Here is a 13,469-nt window from a genome sequence, read left to right as displayed (position 1 = left end):
TGAGGCAATGGAGGGTTTAGAATATCCAATGTCTGATCAGAATTTTGATAAATTTGAAAAAAAGGGCACGGGATATTAATGGTAAACAATTATCTATTAATGTATTTATTTGTTCTACTGGCTGTGGCAATTGCTTGATAGCACCTCTCAGAATCAGTACATTTGATGATGATTCTGCTGTTCCGATTGATCTGCTCTTAATTGAAGGGGAATATACACACCATTATACTCTGATACATAATCTTGAAGCTTTAGTGAGAACACAACTAGACAAATCCAATACAATATTCAAGTTGTGTAGAAGATGTTTAATTGTATTTGATGGTAGAAAAATGGTGAATGGTGTTTGTGAACAGAATGCAGAAATTGCTAAAAACAAGTTAATTGAGCATCTGAAATACTGTGGCAACCATAAACCTGTTCATATGGTGATGCCTAATCCAAGTGAAAATGCCAAATTCAAAAAAAATTGAAGCCTTGTTGGAACACCCAGCATATATAGTCTGTGATTTTGAATCAAACCTCAAACCTCTTGCATTCTGTAGCCCAGATCCTCAGGAATCTTCAATTACATCATATCAGCTACATGAACCTTCTAGTTTTTATTATGTGGTTGTACAGGATGGTGTTGTTAGTCAAGAAGATTTATACATGGGAGCAGATGCCATCAAAAAATTTGCAGATAGAATAGAAAATGAGTGCCATGACATAGCATCTAATGTCTTATTAAAATCAAAACCTATGTTGCCTTTAACAGAGGAACAGATTGAAGATTTCAACAATGCAAAAAAATGCCCGGTATGTGATTCTGAATTTTCAGATACAAATATCAAGATGAAACACCATTCCCATACAAATGGTAAATTCTTAATGGCCCTGTGTAATAGCTGTAATATTAAGATCCAGAGACCAAACTTTGTCCCTATATTTTGCCATGGAGCATCCAATTATGATTTTCATCATTTGATCAGGTACGAGGGGTTTGACAAGCAGAATTTAAATATTTTAGCTGAAAATAATGAGAAATATATTGCTATTAGCAAGATAATTAAAGTTATTGGTGTTCCTATTCACTTAAGATTTCTTGATTCATACACAATTCTGTCTGCTAGCCTGGCTAAACTGGCCACTCAATTATCTGATGATCAATTCAAAGTCACATGTGCTTTGTTTCCAAATCAGGACCTGAAATTAATTAGGCGGAAGGGTGTATATCCATATGATTATGTTACAGATTTTTCTAAATTTGATGGGTGTTCTCTGCCACCACAACAAGAGTTTTACAGCAAAATCAGAGGATCTGGAATCACTGATGAAGATTATCACCATGCCCAGTTGATGTGGAACAATTTAAAATGCCAGACATTTGGTGATTATCACAAGGCTTATTTAAAACTTGATGTCACTCTCTTAGCTGATATACTTCAGGCATTTAGAAAATCTTCCATGCAAAATTATAAGCTGGATCCAATGTATGTTTACAGTGCTCCGGGCCTAGCATGGTCTGCAATGTTTTTAAACACTAAAATGCAATTGGATCTGATCCAGGATCAAGATATGTATCTGTTTATGGAACAATGTATAAGAGGAGGCATGGTGCAATGTTCTCAGAGATATGGCAGAGCAAATAACAAATATATTCCTGATTATGATCCAGCACTGCCATCAAATTATATACTGTATGTAGATGCCAACAGCCTCTATGGTTATGCCATGATGAAAAAACTGCCATATGCAGGGCTTGAGTGGGTTGAAAATTTCAATATTGAAGATCTTAAGGATTTTGATGACAGTAACTATGGCCTGTTCTTAGAGGTTGATCTGACAATTCCTGATGATTTACACAACACATTTTCTGATCTGCCCCCAATTCCTGAGGTTGAGTGCTCAAACAGGATTATGTCATATATTACAAAAACCTCCAGTTCCTGATGAAACATGGTGTTCAAGTGACCAAAGTTGGAAAAAATTTTGAGGTTCAGGCACTCAAGATGGTTGAAACCATATATTGATACAAACACAGAGCTTCGAACATCTGCAATGAGCCAATTTGATAAGACCTTGTTTAAATTGATGGTCAATTCTGTGTATGGCAAAACAATAGAAAATGTCAGAAAATATACTGATGTTAAATTAATTTCTGACCCCAGCCTGAGCAAAAAATTGATAGCAAAGCCCAACTTCAATTACAGAAGAATTTATGATGAAAATATGGCCCTTTTCAAAATGAAAAAAACAAAGATTAAGTTTGATAAGCATATTTATGTAGGGGCTGTGATATTGGAATTGGCGAAATTACACATGTTAAAATTGTTTTATAATGTGTTGAAGCCTTTTTATAAGGATCGTGTAAAATTGATGTACATGGACACAGATAGTTTTGATCTTGATATTCAAACAGAAGATGTTTATCAAGATATAGCACAGCCTGAATTGTTTAAATATTTTGATACCACTGAACATTCAAAAATTAAACCCCACAACAAAAAGGTGCCTGGCAAGTTAAAAGATGAGACACTTGGTGATGTTATTGTGGCATTTGCTGGGTTAAGGACCAAGATGTACAGTTTTGAAACATGTAGTGGCGCTGTTGCCAAAAAGGCCAAGGGCATTGGCAGAGTGACTGTAGACAAAGAGCTTGAATTTGAAGATTACAAAAATTGCCTCAAATTATGTAGCACAATCAGAACATCAGAATCCAGAATTCAGAGTGTGGATCACTTGTTGACTACAAATATTGTAAGAAAAGTGGCTCTGGACCCACATGATGACAAGAGATGCATTTTATCATGTGGCATACATACTCTACCATGGGGTCATTGTGATTTGAAAAGTGGTAATCAATGCCCAATTACAGAGCATGATTTGAAATGAATAAACATGCCTATGAACTTATTTGGGTTCAAAAAACAGGCTATTATGGACCTGCCAACACCACAACCCTCTTCTGATATGATATCTAAACTAAGTGCTTTGTTAATTATTCATCTGAACAGCATACTTACAGATGTTGATGATGAAACAGGTAAAACATTGTACATATTTAACAATAATTTAAATCATTACCAATTACCTGTAGGTGGTCAATTGCAATTTATTACAACCCCTGAGGGTAATGTCAAGATTTCAGTAGGGAGAAATATTTATAGAAATAAGCACTCAAACATGGTTTCTGGCACTGTATATACAGTTTCTGCTGTTGACTGCTTATATATTGAGGTCCCTGGATCCTATGACAAGCTTATACCTTTTTTTATAGAATTAAGAATTAGATATTCAATAATAAATAACCACTAAAACAAAAATGCCTAATGATATATTTGGCCATACAAGGCATGAAGATCACAGTGATGAGATTCTGATGCTTGATGTCAGAGTCAAGAAATTAAGAAGTGATTTACAAGCTTTACAAACCACACTCAATGCCAGTCTTCAACTAGAAATTACAAATTTACAATCACAATGCATGGACCCTCTTCTTAAAATTGACTCAGAACTCAAATTATTGCTTCAGAGATATACTGATTTGGCCACATTAGATAATTTTCAAAGTTTAGAAGAGGCTGTAGCAGCTCTTCAAGCCAAATTTAAGACCCAGGCCACCAACTCTGAGCAATTGAAACAGCAATTGGAAGAGCAGATAAATAATGTCCAGACACAGCTCCAAACAATTGTCAAAAGCATAAAATCACAAGAAGATTTTGATCTAGTGATTTCCACTCTAAAGGAACAGATTCAATCACTCCAGATACCTAATCTGGACCCTCTGAACAATGCCATAGCCGGGGTTAAAGAAACAATTGAGACACTTGAAAATTTTATGAACAACTTGCCATCTTCTGATGCTTTGAGTGCAATAACTCGGAGTGTTGCCAACATTAAGCTGCAACTTGAAACATATGAAGATTTTGGAAAAATTCAAAGTACCATAACCCATCTTGAGGGTACAATAGCAGCAGTGCAAAGTGATTTGACAAATGTACTAGAATCCCGCCTGCCTGGTATTGTAGACACACTTGACAGTGTCCAGCAACAGATTACAAAGCTTGAAAACCTCAACACTGAATCTGAGCTATCTCATTTTCATCACTTGATCGATGATATCCAAACAAAACTTGAAATTTTACAACAATCAAGACCCACTCACTGAGATATAGCCCTGCTCCAAAATGCTATGCAAAATGTGGCTGATGCTTCTGAATTAAATAATGTGAAATTGGCACTTGAATCTTTGCAAAATACTGTAACAAATCTGCCAACATCACAGGAAATTAAAAATATTAAGAGAGCTGTGAATCGCATATTGAAATCAGAAGATATCAAGAATATCCAGACAGAGATCAAACAACTTACTCAGACAGTGGCCACTCTACCAACTAATCAACATATTATTGAACTGCATGCCATGTTTGAGGATATCAGAAGACAGGTCCATGATCTTACTGCTCAAAATTCAAAATTGGCAGTTATTGAAAATTTGCAACAAATTGTAGCTAATATCAAGCAACAGCTAGGGACCATGGAATCCAATCAAGCAAATGCTCTGTCTGTTTTTGCCACCCAGCTACAAGAAATTGTGCAACAATACAAGAAACTTGTTGTGGACATAAAAATCAAGCCAGGCCATGATGATGTTGTTAGGACTATCAATGAGCACCTTGAATCTGTAACAAGCAGATTGCTTACAGCAGAAAAAGAAATAACAGGCATAGTCGAGAATCCTAAACATACAGTAATTCTTGAATTGTACAGCATCCCCAACTAAGAATATGATTCACCATTTACACCAGGTGTTAAACTATATATGCTGTCCCCTGCACAATTTTATTACGAATTTTTTGTTGGGGGCACACTGAGACCAATCAAGATCAAATATTGGCTACAACCACAGGCACACCACTACCCCACCTTATCAATAACAAATGCTGACAACAAAACCAAAAATCACCAGTGTAGAGTTAGAGGATTTTACAGATCCCAATACATTAGAAACATCTTATGCTGAAGATGATGGCTCTCTGGAATTTCATATACAAATAGAAGACAAATTGTATTTAGAAAATCCTGTAGTATCAGCTGCTGAACACCCCATAGTTGCAATATTCTTGTTTTCATATTATGTCTAGACAAATTATTGTTGATGAATTACACAGACAAGCCAGACATAATTATAAGAGACTGCCAGTAGTTACAAAAGGCATAGATGATTTATGGCAGAGCGACTTGATTGAGATGGCAAGTGGACAGCTGAAAAACTTAGACAAAATCAACGAGGGCTACAAGTATCTAATCACTGTAATAGACACATTTTCAAAATTTGCCTGGGCTGTGCCACTCAAATCCAAGACTGGAAAATGTGTTACAGAAGCCTTCAGGACAATCATCAATCAGAGTGGAAGATCACCGCGCTATTTGCAAACAGATAATGGCAAAGAATTTTATAATTCTGTGTTCCACTGAATTATTTACAGTGGTTCAAGTTAAACCTGGGACCCTTAACACATATATAATAAAAGACCACCAAGGAGAAATTCTCAAAGGCCGGTTCTATGAAGAAGAACTCAACAAATCTAAACAGCCTGACACATATCTCATAGAAAAAATCATCCGCAGAAAAGGCAACAAGTTATTTGTCAAATGGCTAGGACTTCCAGAACACAGCTGGATCGATGCAGACAAAGTGATAATATGAGCACCTGGGATGTTATAAAAAGGTTGCCAGAACCTGAACAGCAGATTAAGAGAAATGGCAAGTTGCTGCCTGATAATATTAGATGTCTTATTGTTGGGCCATCGGCTTGTGGTAAAACTACACTAATGATTGATAATTTTTTATTGGCACCCAACTGGTTGAACTGGAAAAACAGGCACTTGGATGTTTTCTCTAAGAGCTTGGAACAATTAAAATATCTGCAGCTGATGAAGCTATATGATGGATTGGATATTGCCACTTTTGAATCAGATGTTAAGCCACTCCATGAATGTCTCGATAATTCTGTTGTTGTGTTTGATGACATTATACTGGATAATCAAAACAAGGTTAGAAATTTCTTTACACAGGGGCGACACAAAAACATTGATTGCTTCAACCTGGCACAGACTTTTTCTAAAATACCGAAGCAGCTGATCCGAGACAACAGCAATTTTATATGTGTGTTTCATCAAGATCATACCAACCTCAAACACATACATGATGAATATGTAGGTGGGGACTTGAGCTACAATGATTTTTCCAAGTTTTGCAGTAGGTGCTGGAACCAGGACAGTTATGGGTTTGTCACAATTGATATGACAAGAAAACCCAATAGTGGCAAATACAGAAATAAATACAACAATTTTCTAGACATTGAAACATATATAAATAACCATGAAAAGGTCAATCATTGATGATCTTAAATTGCTTACAGCAGAAAAAGAAATAACAGGCATAATCGAGAATCCAAAACATACAGTAATTTTTTAATTGTACAGCATCCCCAACAAAGAATATCATTCACCATTTACACCAGGTGGCAAAATATATATGCTGTCCCCTGCACAATTTTATTACGAATGTTTTGTTGGGGGCACACTTAGACCAATCAAGATCAAATATTGGCTACAACCACAGGCACACCACTACCCTACCTTATCAATAACAAATGCTGACAACAAACCAAAAATCACCAGTGTAGAGTTAGAAGATTTTACAGATCCCGATACATTAGAAACATCTTATGCTGAAGATGAAGTATCTCTGGAATTTCATATACAAATAGGAGACAAATTATATTTAGAAAATCCTGTAGTATCAGCTGCTGAACACCCCATAGTTGCAATATTCTTGTTTACATATTATGTCTAGACAAATTATTGTTGATGAATTACACAGACAAGCCAGACATAATTATAAGAGACTGCCAGTAGTCACAAAAGGCATAGATGATTTATGGCAGAGCGACTTGATTGAGATGGCAAGTGGACAGCTGAAAAACTTAGACAAAATCAACAAGGGCTACAAGTATCTACTTACTGTAATAGACACATTTTCAAAATTTGCCTGGGCTGTGCCACTCAAATCCAAGACTGGAAAATGTGTTACAGAAGCCTTCAGGACAATCATCAATCATAGTGGAAGATCACCGCGCTATTTGCAAACAGAAAATGGCAAAGAATTTTATAATTCTGTGTTCCAACAATTTATTAAAAGCCAGTCAATACAACATTATTCGAGTTACAGTGATCTCAAGGCCTCAATTGTAGAGAGATTCAACAAAAGCCTAAAAAATTTTATGTATAAACAATTTACACTTCAAGGTAATTATAAATGGCTTAATATTATTCCATAACTTCTACATAAATATAACAACTCGGTCCATTCCACAATCAACATGAAACCCTCTGAAGTAACTTCATCTGATGAGCAAAAATTGATCAGGACTGTTTATTATCCTAGATACCAGCCAACAACAAGAAAAGCCAAATACAAGGTGGGTGATAAAGTAAGAATCAGCAAATATAAGCACTTATTCAAAAGAGGCTTTACAAGAAACTGGAGCACTGAATTATTTACAGTGGTTCAAATTAAACGTGTGACCCTTAACACATATATAATAAAAGACCACCAAGGAGAAATTCTCAAAGGCCGGTTCTATGAAGAAGAACTCAACAAAACTAAACAGCCTGAAACATATCTCATAGAAAAAATCATCCGCAGAAAAGGCAACAAGTTATTTGTCAAATGGCTAGGACTTCCAGAACACAGCTGGATCGATGCAGACAAAGTGATAATATGAGAACCTGGGATGTATAAAAATTCTGCCAGAACCTGAACAGCAGATTAAGAGAAATAGCAAGTTGCTGCTTGAAAATATTAGATGTCTTATTGTTGGGCCATCGGCTTGTGGTAAAACTACTCTAATGATTGATAATTTTTTATTGGCACCCAACTGGTTAGGCTGGAAAAACAGGCACTTGTATGTTTTCTCTAAGAGCTTGGAACAATTAAAATATCAGCATTTGATGAAGCTATATGATGGACTGGATATTGCCAATTTTGAATCAGATGTTAAGCCACTTCATGAATGTCTCGATAATTCTGTTGTTGTGTTTGATGACATTATACTGGATAATCAAAACAAGGTTAAAAATTTCTTTACACAGGGCCGACACAAAAAAATTGATTGCTTCTACCTGGCACAGACTTTTTCTAAAATACCGAAGCAGCTGATCCGAGACAACAGCAATTTTATATGTGTGTTTCATCAAGATCATACCAACCTCAAACACATAAATGATGAATATATAGGTGGGGACTTGAGCTACAATGATGTTTGCAAGTTTTGCAGTAGGTGCTGGAACCAGGACAGTTATGGGTTTGTCACAATTGATATGGCAAGAAAACCCAATAGTGGCAAATACAGAAATAAAATCAACAATTTTCTAGACATTGAAACATATATAAATAACCATGAAAAGGCCAATCATTGATGATCTTAAATTAAGAGATTATCTTGTAAAAAGATTTAAGGGATGGAAATCAGTGAACCGAGGAATTTATGAACAACACAAACAAACAGAACAGACCATTATTGATGTTATTAGTGAATTAGGTAAAAATATCAAAACTGTTACAGAGCAAAATCAAAATTTGATCACAGAGCTTTTACCTGTAGCTGCAAGGAACATATTAGATTATCCAAACACCCCACTTTCCAGTATTCATACACCTAGTCCTGTTGCTCCTCGAAGAATTGAAGCTACTCAGGATCCTATTGAATTGGGTCTTCTTGCTCAAAAATATTTAAGCACACCTAAAGACAACAAAGATGAGGTCTTTGACTTATATGCTGACACAGAGCGTGATGGTAGCATCATACATAGAATTGGCAATTTCAGAGTAACATTTATGGGAGATGATCTAATTGTATATTCAGAATCTCATATTGGAGAAAAAGGTGGTTTTCTTAAATATCCCGGCACACCTGGATTGTGGGAACTGATGACTAGGAAAAGGCCTGGCAGCTATACAGATCAAGATTATGAGCATTACAAAGAAATATTTATAAAATCAGATGCTCTATACCAGAACAATATTCCACACAAAAAAGAGTCAAGTCTAGCAGTGGAGCAAAATACAACAATTTAATCAAGCCCATATGGTCACAGATGAAGACAGGCAGTGGAACCAAACAATACAACACCCTGCCTAAAGAATTTGTGTGGGTTGATGATGTCAGGAAACTTGTAGATAAGTTATTGGTGATAGCTGGGGAGGAAAATGCTGGCAACCACAATTTTAACAATGAAAAGGGTGGAATTATGGACATGATAAGCACAAAATTGTCTAATTTTATAGTGAATGGCACTAAGGGGATTGGATATCTTATAAAAATTATTAATACTCTACCACCTAAATTTTGGAATATTTCTGAGGGTCGGGGTTTGGTTAATGACATTATAAACAAGCTGCTATTTGAACTACACATTCCAGGCTATCAGTATTGTGGTCCCGGTACAAAATTGGACCATAGATTAAACAGAGGTGATCCTGGTGTTAATCCCCTAGATGCTGCTTGCAGAGACCATGACATAGCATACAACACACATACTGATCTTGACAAGAGACATGTTGCAGACAAGAAATTAGAAGAGGCTGCATTTGGTAAATTTGTAAGCAAAGATGCTTCTTTAAGTGAAAGAATAGCAGCATTGGGAACCACCATAGCTATGAACACCAAACAAAAGCTGGCGTGGGGGCTGTGAATATGTATATAATAAACCTACAATGAAGGCCAAGGGTGTTATGTATCAAATACCTTATGCAGGTCTTAAATCTCTTAAAACTATTGATAGTCTTTTAACCAAAAAGCAGAGCAAGAAAAAAAGCTCTTGTATTGCCAAGGGCCATGGTATGAAATTCTTGCTTAGTACCCCCCAATTAAAAAAATTACAGCAATCCAGGAAAAAATCACATGTGAGTGGATTTATATTTTCTATCCCGGCCATCTTAGCAGCACTTGGGGCTGTTGGGAGCTTGGCTGGGGGATCAGCTGCCATAGCAAAAACAGTAATAGATGCTAAGAAAAATAGGGCAGAATTAGATGAATTGAAGCGCCATAACCTGGCCATGGAGAAACAAGGCAAAGGTGTTAAGGGAGCCATGAATAAGTTTAAAAAAAACAAGAGCCTATTACAAACCAAGATATTGAAGCTTTAATCAAGCCACTGGGCATCAAAAATTTTAGAGGTGTGTACATATCTGATTCTTTACCAGAACAACCACTCAACAAAGAGTGTGGCATTGTTAATTGTGATAAGTACAAAAATCAGGGCACTCACTGGATTTGTTATCTTAAATATTTAAAAGATGAGGCATTTGTGTTTGATTCATTTGGAGGTGTTCCACCTGAAAATTTAGTAAAATATCTGAAATCAGCTAATCTTTATTACAATAATGCCCGTGTTCAAAACTTCAAAGATGTTAATTGTGGACATTAGCATTTTGATTTGTGATATAACCAGTGCGAGAAATGATGAACCCCCCTCAGGCACATTTGGCTACACATAAAACTTGCTCAACATGCCCATATGAGCTTTTTGCTCAAGTGTGGTACTCCGTCTAATCCAAGATTTTTGTAAAAATGCCCTCGGGAAGTTCCTGTGAAATGATGAGCCCCCTCAGATTGATTTGTCCACACTTACAAAAGGCACTTCTGTGAGATTGTTGTCCATAATGCTGTCAAAAATATGCCCCTCTTTATATATTTTTTTTGCCCACACCTAAAACTAAGCCAAACGTATTAACACACACACACCCACCCACACACACACATATTTACTTCTGGTTTACGTTCAATTGGGCACCAGGCTCAACTTGTATATCTAGTATTAAGATAATGTAATTCTTCTAGAATTGTTCTGTGACTCTCTCATTTGTTACATCATAAACATATGATTTTTCACCTATGAGAATAACACTACATATAGTGTCATCAGGGAGTGTATTGTGGAATTCACAGATAATTTTAATATTTGTCCTGTTATTAACCACAACTTGTTTCCTTTTTGAAGTGTATATTTATTTATTTATTTATTTATTTATACATACTCCCCATAACAGAGCTATTGCTCCACTTACAACGGGGGCTTACAAGTAAATAAACTATGGTACATAATATCCATATACATAAACATAATATTAACATATACATAAACACAAATATTAACATATACAAACACATAAACCAATTGCATATACACAAATAATTAAATGATATTAATGCCTATTTTCAGTTTGTGTTATATTATATTGTATTATAAAATTATATTTAGCATTGATAAAATAACTTAAAATATAGAATTACAATTTTTCAGACAAAATACTAATTAAGAATAAATTGTTTAATGACAGATAAATATTTCTTGTAGGACATAGCAAAATCAATATTAACATTATTTTGTATTAGTACATTATGGGCTTTACATATTTGAACCATTACTGAATTCTGATGTACAATATTTTTAGAATTAACCAAAGAAAATGGCAAATAAGAACGCAACGTTCTAGGTTTAATTGTGAATCCTATCAACTGAAGACAATCTTGAGCATCAATTAAGTTATTTATAAATTTATAAAGTAAAATATGTTTGGCTAGTTCTCTTCTTGATTGTAACGAAGATAACCCAAATTCAGATAAAATAGTATTATAGGATATTCTTTCTAAATATGAAGATCTTTTAAATTTTTTGTAATATAAATATCTTACGAACTTATTCTGAACATTTTCAATTAAATCACGGTAGCATTGAAAATAAGGATCCCAGATGACACTAACATACTCTAACTTACTTCTTAATATCGAATTGTATATTGAAGCAATAGCTTGAATATTATTAATTTCTCTGGTAGTTCTAAATATAAAGCCTAAAATTCTAAATGCATCCGATACTAATGTTTGTACAATCCCCTTAGTGTCATTCACTATAAAATTAGACAATTTTGTGCTTATCATGTACATAATTCCACCCTTTTCATTGTAAAAATTGTGGTTGCCAGCATTTTCCTCCCCAGCTATCACCAATAACTTATCTACAAGTTTCCTGACATCATCAACCCACACAAATTCTTTAGGCAGGGTGTTGTATTGTTTGGTTCCACTGCCTGTCTTCATCTGTGACCATATGGGCTTGATTAAATTGTTGTATTTTGCTCCACTGCTAGACTTGACTCTTTTTTGTGTGGAATATTGTTCTGGTATAGAGCATCTGATTTTATAAATATTTCTTTGTAATGCTCATAATCTTGATCTGTATAGCTGCCAGGCCTTTTCCTAGTCATCAGTTCCCACAATCCAGGTGTGCCGGGATATTTAAGAAAACCACCTTTTTCTCCAATATGAGATTCTGAATATACAATTAGATCATCTCCCATAAATGTTACTCTGAAATTGCCAATTCTATGTATGATGCTACCATCACGCTCTGTGTCAGCATATAAGTCAAAGACCTCATCTTTGTTGTCTTTAGGTGTGCTTAAATATTTTTGAGCAAGAAGACCCAATTCAATAGGATCCTGAGTAGCTTCAATTCTTCGAGGAGCAACAGGACTAGGTGTATGAATACTGGAAAGTGGGGTGTTTGGATAATCTAATATGTTCCTTGCAGCTACAGGTAAAAGCTCTGTGATCAAATTTTGATTTTGCTCTGTAACAGTTTTGATATTTTTACCTAATTCACTAATAACATCAATAATGGTCTGTTCTGTTTGTTTGTGTTGTTCATAAATTCCTCGGTTCACTGATTTCCATCCCTTAAATCTTTTTACAAGATAATCTCTTAATTTAAGATCATCAATGATTGGCCTTTTCATGGTTATTTATATATGTTTCAATGTCTAGAAAATTGTTGATTTTATTTCTGTATTTGCCACTATTGGGTTTTCTTGTCATATCAATTGTGACAAACCCATAACTGTCCTGGTTCCAGCACCTACTGCAAAACTTGCAAACATCATTGTAGCTCAAGTCCCCACCTATATATTCATCATTTATGTGTTTGAGGTTGGTATGATCTTGATGAAACACACATATAAAATTGCTGTTGTCTCGGATCAGCTGCTTCGGTATTTTAGAAAAAGTCTGTGCCAGGTAGAAGCAATCAATTTTTTTGTGTCGGCCCTGTGTAAAGAAATTTCTAACCTTGTTTTGATTATCCAGTATAATGTCATCAAACACAACAACAGAATTATCGAGACATTCATGAAGTGGCTTAACATCTGATTCAAAATTGGCAATATCCAGTCCATCATATAGCTTCATCAAATGCTGATATTTTAATTGTTCCAAGCTCTTAGAGAAAACATACAAGTGCCTGTTTTTCCAGCCTAACCAGTTGGGTGCCAATAAAAAATTATCAATCATTAGAGTAGTTTTACCACAAGCCGATGGCCCAACAATAAGACATCTAATATTTTCAAGCAGCAACTTGCT

At 35.2% G+C, this 13,469-nt stretch overlaps 1 long non-coding RNA gene across 1 annotated transcript in view; it reads right to left on the bottom strand.

The window, feature by feature from the left end:
• Window positions 1-13,469, bottom strand: part of LOC145992598 (uncharacterized) — an 861,113-nt gene that overhangs the window by 834,295 nt on the left and 13,349 nt on the right. The gene's annotated exons all lie outside the window — the stretch shown is intronic.

The sequence above is a fragment of the Lepisma saccharinum genome, chromosome 9 (assembly GCF_977018435.1).
Source record: "Lepisma saccharinum chromosome 9, izLepSacc3.1, whole genome shotgun sequence".
NCBI lineage: Eukaryota > Metazoa > Arthropoda > Insecta > Zygentoma > Lepismatidae > Lepisma > Lepisma saccharinum.
This window is presented reverse-complemented; position numbering and strand designations above follow the sequence as displayed.